Source organism: Eremothecium sinecaudum, chromosome IV (genome assembly GCF_001548555.1).
Source record: "Eremothecium sinecaudum strain ATCC 58844 chromosome IV, complete sequence".
NCBI classification, from domain to species: domain Eukaryota; kingdom Fungi; phylum Ascomycota; class Saccharomycetes; order Saccharomycetales; family Saccharomycetaceae; genus Eremothecium; species Eremothecium sinecaudum.
In genome coordinates this window covers 1,346-15,480 of record NC_030895.1, presented here as the reverse complement: position 1 = coordinate 15,480, position 14,135 = coordinate 1,346, and the positions used below count along the sequence as shown (strand labels likewise).

General features: G+C 40.9%; 1 non-coding gene across 1 annotated transcript, besides 2 other annotated features; it reads right to left on the bottom strand.

The window, feature by feature from the left end:
* The first annotated feature begins 5,564 nt into the window (after positions 1-5,564).
* Positions 5,565-11,784: a telomere (Subtelomeric repeat; similar sequence found at 12 out of 14 telomeres in Holleya sinecauda).
* Positions 11,785-11,856, bottom strand: AW171_hschr42057. Its single transcript has one exon. It is a non-coding gene; the product is annotated as a tRNA-Glu (tRNA).
* Positions 11,857-14,135: part of a telomere (Subtelomeric repeat; similar sequence found at 12 out of 14 telomeres in Holleya sinecauda) that runs on past the window's edge.

Genomic DNA, 14,135 nt, shown 5'->3' with positions numbered 1-14,135 from the left:
TGACATACAAGGTTTTTTATTAACAGTCCGACATAACAGGAGTTCAACAGGTAAAATTTCCAGCAATTAACATACACTGCAGGTATTTTACGACCAGTTGACAGCAATCCAAGCACTTATATTTGTGTTTCTACCCAGGTGCTTTGGACATATCTGTTGAACATTTGATCATCAGGGTTAGTACTCCTCCACCGACATATGTGGGCTAAATTCCAATGAGCGCAATTTTGGTGTGGAGAGACACAAATTATTATATCAGGACTATCTCTAATATCATCTGGCACATAAACTTGTGGTCCCACCAGTCCATCATTATTTGCGCATGTCCATGTCTGCGTTAGCTCAAATCCGCGTGTAAAGAGGTCCCCGTTCTCTGATAACGTATCGATTTGTACTACCCGATTTAATGGTATGCTTGGTTGACTGAAGGCTGGACTTCTTGGTTCATCACAGAAAGAAACACCTTCGTTGCCTGTAGCCTCAAAATATACATTATATTGAGTGTTGATGCCAATTGTGAAAGGTACCCCTTCTGGGTCAGGGGTCAATCTTGTGACCCGCCCCAGTGCACTATCGCCAGCTCTCCATAAACAGTGATTATTTTTGAACAAACCGATCCAATGGTTTGCTCCTCCCATATAGACATTTCTCAATGTACTGTCCGCGCCGAGTATTCTTGATATAGCAGGATATTCCGCCCAGGCTGCGGGCAACACATGTTTAGGTGGAATGACGACTATTTCTTTATCGTCCACTATATCAATTCGTAAACCCGGCATAAGCCCACTTAATTGCCTTATAACATCATCCACAAGTGGCTCCAGCGCTGCTTGCACAATTGCAACGAAAAAGAGTAAAAATAATTGAGCTTTCTTTACAAAAAACATTTTTAACTTACCAAATGTTGCTCGATGATGAGAGTTATTGATCTGTGCTTAACCAAAATTGAATATAGTTTACCGTAATTTATACTCATCTGGAGTCTAACAATAGTCTTTAACCTATGATTAAATTGATTAGTCATCACTGATAACCGATATCTTTACACTTGACATGATCACGCAAATCTCTGACAGCCGCATTAACTAGACTATTCTCAATATAACCTTTAACTGAAGTTGTATTGTTCATAATGTTTGTCCTTTCAGCTCGCAATATGATATACTACTTTAAAATATAAATCGTAAGGGGTCAAATCATTTAGACGTTGCAGGTGCATTCAGTGTATTAGGATTTTGCAGACGTAGCCCGGAATTCCGCGATCTCTGAGCCGACGTGATTAGTACCCGCAAAATGTTAGCTCATTGATACGTGGAGAATAAGGTACTGTTTATCACGGTAATTAGTTATCGCAGTAGAATTGACGTTAGCTTTGGTTTCCGTCAAGTGGAGTAACTTGCAGTGCTTATCAATATGCTAAAATAGAAAATTGTGCTGAATGTCTGCCGTTCATATTTGCGCAAATTGCTTGCTTTTCAAGAAAGGCAAGAGGATCTAACAATATGAACCTGAACTACGGTTCTTACTGTTAGTGAAGGCATTTAGAACGCCATAGTTCTTACCGCCGCAAAGATTTCCTGCTGCCCAGTGGGCCTAAGAAAAGAGAATTTTTTAGCAATACATAGCCTCCACCAGAGGAAGGAAACTATTAGTTGAAATATGCTTATAGCCCAATTCGGAGAATAAGTCTTGAAATATCAAGGTGCATAAGTTTTGCCAGTATATTGGGTGGAGTTTTACTGACGCAAAAATTGGCATTGTATTGTTTAGAGTAACCCAACAGGTAACACATTCTAAATGCAGAGTTACTTCATAACAATAGAACATTCTCCTGGTGTAGCGGGGTTACATAATACAGATTGTCGTCGTTTCACATGACAGATATACTATATGGAAAGTATATTCCAGCATATGAACAGCCTTGCGACAGTAATTATAATCTAGATGCTTGAAAACAATGCTGCTATACGCTAGGTATCGATATATAGTGTTGCTCTATACAGCTTTGTTATGGAGAAATCATGTATAAGTTGCCTACAGAAACTTCGGAAGGTAAAATCCATTGAGACAGTATTACTTACTGACCAATTTAACCTTTACATGAGTATTATAGTCCTTGAATAAATACCATTAGGGCTTATGATCCTGGTATGGATACAGAAGTATAATAGTAGCGAATATTTGAGGCTATGCCAGTGACAATAGATGAATATTATTGGTTTTACGCTCTATTGAAGTAAACTATGAATGCTTCACTCTGTAACGTATAAAAAGATGCCAATTGATATTTCCTACAGGTCTATATTACTTTATATTAAAGGATGTTAATCAATTTTATCACAAGAAATTTCTCAACTATCGCTTTCTTTTATTAGTCTGTCCAGTTTAAAGTTGCCGCTCACTGACGATGATGCTCAGCAAGTAGAAAAACGCGTTAGGGATCCCAATAATACAGGAGTCAATCCAGAATATAGAGAATTTATTGCTGTATCTATTGCCAATGTGAAAAAAATCGGATGTGATTCAATGCTACAGAAGACAGCTGCGATATCAAGGCCTTTGCTTGAAACATGAGGAGCATTTAGCTGCCAATGAATTTCATAACAATATAAATTTCAATCATGGTCATAGCGAATTGAGGAAAAAATCAGCTGTACTCGTAATCGAAGACGAGTTTGAGGGTGCAGACGGGTTTAGGAGGAAACTTAGTTTCTATCAATATGCAGACAAAGATAACAATTTGATGTTTAGTGATTCCTTCAAGCTTTACATCACCCACGTCGTAAATCTTCTCTACTTACATTGAGCATTAAAGGTAATGTATCAGTGAGCTACATATATAATACACAAAGCATAAAAAAATCATGAAGCTGTAATGAATATCCTCAATGGTTTTGGTAGTTCTCCAAGCCTACTAAAAGACCCTCTATGCGGTACAATTTTTACCGCTTTAAAACGTCATTTTGTGTTACATAATCATGGTTTTTGTAGAGGGCTGAAGAAATCCATTTCTCAACCCAAATATATAGATGACATTAGCTCTCCATTCAATTGATATACCGTAATTCATTAGCTATATTACTATCAATATAAAGTGTAGGGAGTTGCTTCAATTCAATGTTTTGGAATGTCATGCAGCTATCGTCAACGTGCCTTTTTAATTGACGTCGGAATTGAGTGACCAGCAAGGTTGTTATACTGCCTATAAAAATTCCCAGGTTAAGTTCGTGAGGCATTGTAATGAATAATCTATGCGTTGTTGCACCAAATAAGATAATTGGTATTAGTTCTTCATAATATCTCTTGGTATATTTCTTAAGTTGAGATTTGTCAAATCACTAGGATATTGTTCTTTTGCATTGCATCTTCCGGAGGGGTTTCTACGCATACTCAGTATACTCATGCCATTGCACATTCTCAATTGAACATAGTGTGTTCCGCAGTGTTTCGATGATACATTACACCGTAATAGCGTGCAAATTTCCGGTTCGGTGCATGCATTGTTCTGGAGACGCGGCGGTAGATGGAACACAGGCATGGAATAAACGCAGTAGTAATTTGCCTGAACTAAGGAAATACGCCTCAGAATCTTCTGTTTATGCCAGTTGCTATTGATTAAATTTAAATTCTAGGTATTAGTCTCGCCACTGCATAATTACTAGTGTCTACAGTCCTTGCAACTATCTGCGTCTCTCTGACCCACTATGTTCAACCTTCACGGGAAACAGGTTATCCTAAGCACCCTGCTGATGGCTTCACATAGGCCAACTTTATTGGCTGTGATATGCATATTAATAGTTGCTTTAGCTTTTGGAGATACCATTTCAACGTTATAAAGAAGATGGAGTATCTTTAAAGGCCTGAAAACATATTTCTCCTCGAGGAACCGTGGCTATTGGCGGGCTGGAGCCAATACGCTTTGGCGGGCACTCGCAGGGGTTACAGCGGCAGTTTGTGGGCGTAACTTTATCGAAGACTTACGGATGAACGCTATTGGATTGTTTAGGAAGATTGCGTGTATCATGTTGCTTCTTGTTAGTGCAATAACAAAAGCCCTAGTTGATGCAGATGCTGGGCATGAAGCATCCGCTGGACATGGGAGGTAAGTTCGCAGAGAAATTACAGCGGATGTGCTGAATGATGCGGGCCTTGCTGATAGCGAAGGAGCTGCTAGTATCTTGGTTTCTGCTGGATATTCAGTAATGATTGTTGATGTTATTAGTATAGAAGGAAGTCTAAGCAAAGCATTCTACAAGCGTCCAACCGAGGATGACCCTACCAACTACTTGATAAGTATGTCAGACGGAAGAACATGATAGTTGTGGTTAATTTGCTGCCAACCAAACTTGACACCTTTGTGTGCACTATTGCATTATCAGCATTAATCCAAACACTGCATTTTCATTAACAGATGCTTTAGACAAACGGGACTGTGAAGGCGATTGCAACGCTGTCAAAGATCGAATAATCGAATGGTTTGGAGTTATAATGCACATTATTGACCGTGACCGCAGCTGCATATCTGAGACTATCAGATACTGACAAGATGCACTTAGCGAAGCCAATAATTGCGGCTATTGTTGATGGTAATAGGGAAAAGGTATGTTATCATGCCTTTAAAGATCCAAGAAACGAAGATAAGGTTGAATGCAATTACATGCATGAAAACATGGCATTTATTGCAGAGGTTTATGTTAACCAGATTGGCGGGCTTGACGGACAATGTTGGGACATATGCTAACCGGAAGAAGAGCAATACATTGTTCCAGATTTGTAGAGAAGGTTATCACTTGAGAGTGTAAGAATTATAACATTTCTCTACCGTTTCCGCTCAGGAGATAGCCAGTTTTTACTACATAAGTATATGCTTTTTTCCTCACTGAACTTTAGAAGTAAATTTTTAATGTATAAGGGTTTACTAATAAAGCAGCATTTAGGTAATAAAGTACTATGGCAGAACGATATAATAGATATTTGTGAGAGCTAGTGTGCCTCAGCTTCCAACTACAATACTTAGGCGTTATTGTAGTCTTCTACCTGTTGAGTTTTCAGATAGGAGCCAATGGCTTATATACTATGTTACTAGTTTGTATACTACTTGGAGAGCAGTCGAAGCTATTAAACTCAGCGATAAGTCCGAAGATACATGACTTTTTGCGCTATTAGAACGCAGAGTAGTACAGAGTCATTAGAGTGGATCTCTAGAAGTTATTATGTCATAATGTATAAAAAATAAAAACAATGTATACTGTAAATTTTTATGGTCATGGTGTATAGCCGATGTTACTTGACCTCGCTTACAATTTTAGCCAAAAGTTAACCCAGTGAATACAACCTCGCCGCCGCTGCAGTCTAACGACAGAAGTAAGACAAACAATGGGGTGTACTAGTGGGATATAAAGCCCCTCACCGTAAAAAGGTTTGAAATTACTCTCACGGTGATTGATGGCTTCTTCACATGCTCACTAGGTTTTTTCTACAATCCTACTTTAAACGACTTGCATAGCAGGAACTAAATTAGCTCTTTGCTCAGCCAACTCAACACTCCATGGAGCATCAAATAAATTCATTTGCCATTGACCTCTGTGTGGGCCAGCGGCTCTCTGGGAATCGGCTTTCATTTGCCAGTGCCCTTTGCGAGGGCCAGCGGCTCTCTGGGAATCAGCTTTCATTTGCCATTGACCTCTCTCTGGGCCAGTAGCTCTCTGGGAATCAGCTTTCATTTGCCATTGACCTCTCTCTGGGCCAGCGGCTCTCTGGGAATCAGCTTTCATTTGCCATTGACCTCTCTCTGGGCCAGCAGCTCTCTGGGATTCAGCATTCATTTGCCATTGACCTCTCTCTGGGCCAGCAGCTCTCTGGGATTCAGCATTCATTTGCCATTGACCTCTCTCTGGGCCAGCAGCTCTCTGGGATTCAGCATTCATTTGCCATTGACCTCTCTCTGGGCCAGCAGCTCTCTGGGATTCAGCTTTCATTTGCCATTGACCTCTCTCTGGGCCAGCAGCTCTCTGGGATTCAGCATTCATTTGCCATTGACCTCTCTCTGGGCCAGCAGCTCTCTGGGATTCAGCATTCATTTGCCATTGACCTCTCTCTGGGCCATCGGAAGAAACTGTTTCATAGCCTTCCCATGAAGTTAAAAATTCAAGTTGTTCAGATGCTGTCATTGTATATTTTGTATTGAGTTATTGGTTACTTTGTGGGGCATGAGAAAGTTGTCTGTCAAGTAGAACATATTCGCTGTCTTTATAAATGTTTTGCTCATGTGAACCGCAAATTTAGTTCAAAGCAAAGGATGGCGATGCGTTTACTAAGAGATTGAAACTGAAACGATAGGGGTGTCGTTCTAGCTTCTAGTAAATAACAAGGGTTGAACGGCTATCTGTGGTTCTGGTAACATAATATAACTGTATCCCAAACTCAAATTGTGGCTTATAACTCATCGGCCGTAATAGTTAGCCATTTAATGTCTACATTGATGTCATCGTTTTTCCATATCCCTGTAAATTATACCAGAGTGATATCTATCAATATATGATATAAACTCTATGGCGTATTATAGGAGTCGAACACTTAGGGCTGTTGTTTAATATGAATACTAAAATCTGGCTTCCCTTTATGAATAAAATCTCCTATCATAGTTACGGGTTGGAGAGCTTTTTAACTAAGATACATTCTATGCAATAGTTCTTTGCAACTACCCAAGTTCGTTCTTTATTCAAATATAGCCGAAGAGCTCGGTGTAAATTATTAACTACGCTGAAGGTTAGAATAGGGGCTTCACAAGTTGCTGCTTAGCCTCCCGAGAACTAGGCATGAATAAACAAAAACTTAGTTACCAAAGACAGTATAGGTTAAAGAAAGGCTTTCAGTTCTACTCTTCAGCATAGTTCTCAGTAAGCAATAGAATATGGTCTCATCTACCTGACACCGTTGAGAGACATTACAAATCGAGTACTCAGTTGCAACGCCAGTATCTTTTCATAGCTCTTCTATCAGTAACATTTTGCTAGATGAATATCTGGCTCTAGAACACTTCGTATAGGATAGCTGGTACCTGTTCACGTAGATCGGCAGCCTTCATGTATATCTGTACCTCTTCATGTAAATCGGTACCCCTTCAGTAGACCAATACTAATAGTAATATACGCATGGGAATGTGCTACTTGAATATAACGCATAGTCTACATCATACCCCTTTAACTTGGGTGTGTATTTTACGCAAGTTTATAGGCATTTATCCCGCCAACGTCAATTTCTATTATGTAAGCACACGAGATCTTCTGAAGATTGAGTGTTGAAAAATAATTTGAAGTCTGAAATGTAAAAAACTTAAAAGCGAATACGGACGAGTAGGAGGAAGGTCTACACCAGAAGATCTACAACCGAGAAGACAACTAATACAGATCTCGCTTGCTGCTCTCATGGACATGTGCTATGAACATGAATTGACTTATTAAATACATATGCTAAATAACTAACCTTTCATCACATAGACGATACTGGCGTGCCTGTCCGAATTGGAGGTAGCAGTGCCAATTCCGGTGACGTAACGAAAAGCAAGCACAAAGTTGCTTAGTAGACTATTTGCCCTTCAGCCCCAGAGTAGGATTTCATATTGAGTATTTAGAAAAAAATCATAATGTGGATGGAATTGGGTCTTATGCGACACCGTTAGGAGACAAACATTCCCCATCTAGTCCCCCGTAGCGATTAAAGTAGGCTTGTGACCGGAAGGGGTTATTAACTGCCAACTGGTTCCAGGGCACTTTACCGTGCATTTCATTGCCGTAGCGAATTTTCGGCGTAACACAGTATTTCTCTTTCCTGTTTTCCACCATGTACTGTCCAATCGCATAGCAGCACTCATGGTTTGCATTGCAATCAAGCATAGCGTTTGCTAGGTCTTTATTACCCCAGTCATAGGTTAGCCCTATCCACTCCACTTTCATACCACTTGGAAAGGATTGCCCGCACCAGCTCGGCTTATTCACCGCACAACATGGGTTATTAGGCCCACAGTTAAGTCCCCCACCGCTTAACCTGATTACCGGTTCTTCAATAATCGAGCCAGCCAAGTTATCGGTTGCTTCTGCCACGCGTTGCACGAGCTCTTCTGGAAGCATCGCAGATGGTGCAATTGCTACGTGTTCGCCCAAATCAGTATTAAATACTACGAAGGATTTGTTCTCAGCGACCTCAGCGCTGCTTCGTTTAACGGTTGGGCCGTCCGCTCCTACTATCATTTCTGAAATAAATCCAGCGTCAATAAGCCGTAGATTGAGAGGCGATGTACTTCTCATTACTCCAGGGATAACGCTGACGGGCAGAGATTGGCGTTCGATCAAGTATCTGCTTGAAACCCACTCCACCGTTGGTCCGGCGGACAGCATACGGGCTTTGAGATGACCTCTTTCCTGACCTCTGGCCCGACCGCTGCAAATCTCCCTCGCTATCATCATTAAGCCCATGAACAGCATTCCTCCTATACAAATTCCAACGTTAACCGAAGTTGGCATAGTGGTTAGGCCCGCACATCCGATAATGGTCACAGCATTCCAGCCAGCCTCAAAGCTTCCATATACTGCAAGCGGCCCGTGGTGATCCGTATTTTGCCAATCGCGTCTCATAATGGCGTCTGGCTTGGCTGGCGGTTGGGCTTTACGTCATTGGTTATGTTGTCAACTGGCTATGGTACTTATAACTCGCGATCTAATATGTCGCTTATATAGCACCTGAATTACCTAAGTTGTATGCAGCCATAGGTTTCGGGAACAAGACAATGGCGGAATATATTTTTCTTTATAAGGCACTCCATTGCTGACGTGACAAAGTGATAGACGGAGCTATAGAATACCGATTCTATTATAAGCATGCGAGCAGTTCTTCACAGTGCATAAGCATGGTGGGTCTCGTGTTGAGAGCAAAAAGATGTATTTATTCTCAAATATTTAGATGTATATATAGTTCCTAAAGAAAACGCTGCCATGTGTATATGGCTATACATTCCCTAAGGGCATAATTGTTATGTATAATTTATAAGTGTTTTCCGTGTAAGCGATAATACTTAGCACTCATATCACACTTTTAGAAATTTTGTAAATCAAACCAAGTAGGGTTTTGAGGTGATAGCATTGTATATTTCGTATTGTAGTTAGTTTTTGTGTGGAGCATAGGAAGTGTTTCTCTCAAGAAGAAGATATTCTCTGTCTTTATAAGTGTTTTGCTCGTGCAAGGGCTGCAGGTTTAACAACTAAAACCAGCTGTCATACGTGATACTGTTGAGAGAAATCCAAATTTACCGTTTAGCAGTATCCTTTGCTAGCTATCTTCTAATCTCCAGTATTATGTTGGCTTGTCGGCTACCTGTGTTCTGGTAATATAAAATAGTCGAACTCTTCAGAAGATCGGCGCTAAGAAACGTCACTTTGAGTTACGTAAGCATATGAGATTTCAGATTGAGTGCTATAAGGTATATTTTAAGTCTGAAATGTGAAAACACAAAGCGAAGAAGAGTGCAGGTGTACCTATGCTGTGCAGTATACTGACAAGGTACAAGAGCTCAAGGGGCCTAAGCACGGAGTCGAAGTGGACAAGCATACACGCTCTAGAACCGAGACTTATTAATACATACTATATTTAACCTTGCTTGAAGATGGCTAGCTGGCGATTTCTAACTGATAACTACCATCATCACTGCTGAATTGAGTTCTTAGATCTTGGTGTCACTAGGCTTATGCTAAATAGTACTTTCCCATGACTTCTGAATTGGAGGGGTGGAGAGGTTGCTGGGTGCTGAAATGAGGTTACATTCAGCCAGTAGATGGTATATACTGAACTCAAGCAGTAGCCGCCTATGCTAAAATCTGAAGATACTCCAATGCTATCCCAATAGATCTTGGTTGACTTCTAGCTGATAACCATCCATCACAGCTAGTAGGACCAGCAAGCCTGCTATGTATTCAATAAATCTTGGTTGTGTCTTCTAGTTGACTGTTTAATCTAACCCCCTGTAAGTAGATGTAGAACTGCTGCTGTCATGTAGTTTTGTGTAGCTGGAAGTGGGTTGATGATCAAAAGCACAACCATAACACATATTACAACTAACTGAGCTTTATGATTGTTTACCTCATCGAGCCATAGAAATCAGTGAATAGACTCGGATATAGCGGAAGCATCATTTAGATGTTTCAAATAAGTAATAACAACTGTTGATATAGAGTGCAAGTTTAAGTGCTATCTGTGGAAGTTTACCCGCTGCTAGAGACTGCTGCAAGCACCATACCTAATGAGTCCAAGAATTAAAGCGCGATAAGAGAACCGGGTGTTTCCACTGGGCCGATAAAGGGAGTGCACAATCAAAGTTCATTTAACAACTAATCACGAGGTTATATGCGATAATAATGCTCAAGAGATCCAAAGTAACTGTAGAGGATAAATGTGTTTACTTCAAGATGCTTATGTTAGGAAGAGTTGTGCCTTCAAACTAGTTAAGTGTGCAACCAATATCCAATATATAATGGCCTGAAACTTTACACTACGCCAATGGTTTCTGATCATAAAATATGTATAGATTACCCTAAAATTGCAACCGGCACGGTGTTGAACTTTAACGAACAACAGGCTTTACTTAGAAACTTGCTGATGGCTTCTTATAAACCTACACTGATAACTCTGCTATCTGTAGTCATAGTCGCTATAGCTTTTGCTGAGGCTATTCCACTTCTCCAGAAGAGATGGAACGTTTTTAAAGGTTTGAAAACATTTTTTTCGTCAACGAACCGTCATTTTTGGCGTGGCGCAGCATTTGGTTTTTGGAAGGTTCTCGCAGGAGTTACAGCCGCAGTTTGTGGAAATAACTTCATCGACAAACTATTGCTGAACGCAGTTGGCTTGTGGCGGAAGATATCCTGTATATTGTTGCTTATCGTCGCTGGAATCTCAAAAATTTTAGTCGAAGGCTTGAAAGAGCAAGCCGCACATGCAGGACATGGGAGGTCAGTCCGCCGAGAAATTACAGCCAATGTTTTGGGTGGGATGGGCTTAACTGATAGTGAAGGTACCGCTACTAGGCTTATGTCGGCTGGGTATTCGGTGATGTCTGTCGACGTCATTGATAACGTGGTCGGCTCAACAGAAGGGCTTTTTGGTCGCACTCTAGGCCGTTTAAGCAGCGCAGCCCAGACAGATCCTAGTGACTCAAACTACTTGATAACAATGTCCGACGGCAAGGACCTGGTAGTTGCGTTAAACTTGCTGCCAACCAAACTGGAGACGTTTGTGGACACTATTGCGTCTTCTGCATCAAATCCGGGGTCTGCATTTTTGCTAGAACCCGCTGAAGATGTGTTGGCCAAACGTGATTGTGGGAATGGCTGTAAAGTAATCGAAGGTCAAGTGATCCAATGGGTTGGGGTCACGGCGCACGTTATTGATCGTGACCGCACAGCTGAATACCTGCGACTATCTGAGGCAGACAGGATGCACCTGGCAAGACCGGCTATGGCGGCTATTATTGATGGAAACAGGGAAAAGGTATGCTACCATGCGTTTAAAGATCCTCGGAACCAAGACAAGGTTGAATGCAGTTACATGCATGAAAACATGGCGTTTATTGCCGAGGTGTATGTTAACCAGTTTGGCGGTCTCGACGGGGACTGCTGGGACGCGTGCTCACCGGAGGATGAACAAATCATTGTTCCAGAGTTGTAGGTGGAATTATCGCCACAGCGAGCACTAGGAATGAGTTATTAATATAATATGATATTATATAGATAATATTAATCTTAGTAGGAATCGAACCTACATTATCAACATGAAGAGATGATATCTTAACCGTTAGACTATAAAACCTTGTGCGCTGAGTGGTTGCGTACATGAAGCGCAGAGCCCCAGTAATGGAAAGGTTCCATAAGACAATGGCGGAATATATTTTTCTTTATAAGGCACTCCATTGCTGACGTGACAAAGTGATAGACGGAGCTATAGAATACCGATTCTGTTATAAAGATGCGAGCAGTTCTTGACAGTGCATAAGCATGGTGGGTCTCGTGTTGAGAGCAAAAAGATGTATTTATTCTCAAATATTTAAATGTATATATAGTTAGCTAAGGAAAACGCTGCCATGTTTATGTAGCTGTGTATTTCCTAACTTGGGCATAATTCGTATGTGTACTGTAAATTACCAATCGTACCAAATAGGACTTTGAGATGCTAGCATTGTATATTTCGTATTGTAGTTAGTTATTGTGTGGAGCATAGGAAGGGTTTCTCTCAAGAAGAAGATATTCTCTGTCTTTTATAAGTGTTTTCCGTGAAGCGATAATACAAGTGCAGCTAAGGATGTCGATGGCTTTGCGAGCTGGAGATGAATTACAAGGGTTTAAACAGGGCTTGGTCACTTAAAATTAACACTCATATCACACTTTTAGGAGAGATTTCCAACTTACAGTTGTGTACTATCCTTTGCTATCTCCAGTAATATGTTGGTTTGTCTACTACCTGTACGTTGTACGCTAAGATAAAATGTCACTTTGTATTATGTAAAAATGTTGAGATATTCTGAATATTAAGTGCTGTAAGATATTTTTTAAGTCTGAAATTTAAAAACGCAAAGCGAAGAAGAGTTGCAGTGATAAAAGGTAGACATCTTATGATGTTCAGACCCGAGTTCCAAGTGTACATATGCTGTGTACTATACTTACAAGTACAAAAGCAAGGGGCCTAAGTTAGAAGGAGGCTCAAGTTGTATAAAGACCTCTAGACGCTCTATAACCGAGATTTACTAATACGTAATATATTTATCATTGCTAGAAGATGGCTAGCTAACGATGTGCAAGTGATAACACCAGGAGCTAGTAGCATCGGTATATACTATACCAAGCAAGCAGTAGGCGTTTTGTGAACTGAGAGCTGTGACAATTGATTGTATCATCTAGCTGACGATATCTAAGTGATGCTACGTATGCTATCAGGTCACAGCTCTTGGTTTGGCTTCTCGCTGAGGTATGTTAAGAATACAACTCGTGGACACTTATGTTAATTGGAATTATAGCCGCTTATGCTGTACTGATTGAAGCATGTATATATAACCAAGCAGTAGCCGCCGGCACACGATACACGGTACTGTCCAATGGTTGGGGTGTAGCTGGGTGTTTGAATCTTACTGGTCTTCTAGCTGAGTACTGTCATGCTGGCCATTGACACTGGCATGTAGACTGGCTATGCTGGATACTCAATTGGGAGACTGGGATACTTAATTGGGAGCTACCGACTGAGGTTCGCGTGCCTGTATCGGTGCCTGCAATACCGTCGCATTAGTTAGACCTTTCAAATCTGTTGTTGTCTGGTAGCTGTCTTCTAGCTGAGGAATGGTTTAACGAGTGAGGTATACTATCACTTTAATAATCTTGGAGATACAGTTAAGAAAGTACTATATATGTTGATGAGACTAGTTGAATGGCACTAGTTGACTGGGACTAGTAGCGCTTATGCTGTACAATTGAACATGTATATATAACCAACAGTAGCCGCCACTATCCAATAATGTTGGTGCAACTGAGATCGGTCTTCTAGCTGAGTAATTGCATCTAGCCATGTAGACACTGACATGTAGAGTGGATATGAATTGATGGTTGATCTTCTAGCTAAGTTAACTGTCACTAGCCATTGGACGACACTGGCAATGGCAATTGATAGGTGCGCAAGTAGTCTGTATTGATGGTAGCCGAGTGTTGAATCTTACCTTGGTATTTAGCTGAGTAACTGTCATCGCTGCCATTAGAACTGGATGTAGACTGGCAATTGATAGGTGCGCAAGTAGATCTGTATTGATGGTAGCTGAGTAATTGCATCTAGCCATTGACACTGACATGTAGACTGGAAATTGATAGGTGCGCAAGTAGATCTGTATTGATGGTCTTCTAGCTGAGCGTTATAGCTAGCCATTGAGACCGGACACTGGCACATGGGAAGCTGGCACACTGGCAATATGATGAGGTTCGCGTGCCTTTATCGGTGCCTGTCAATTCTTGACCCATCAGTTAGACCTCTCAAATCTGTTGTTGTCGGTAGCTGTCTTCTAGCTGAGGAATGGTTTAACAAGTGAGGTATACTATCACTTTAATAATCTT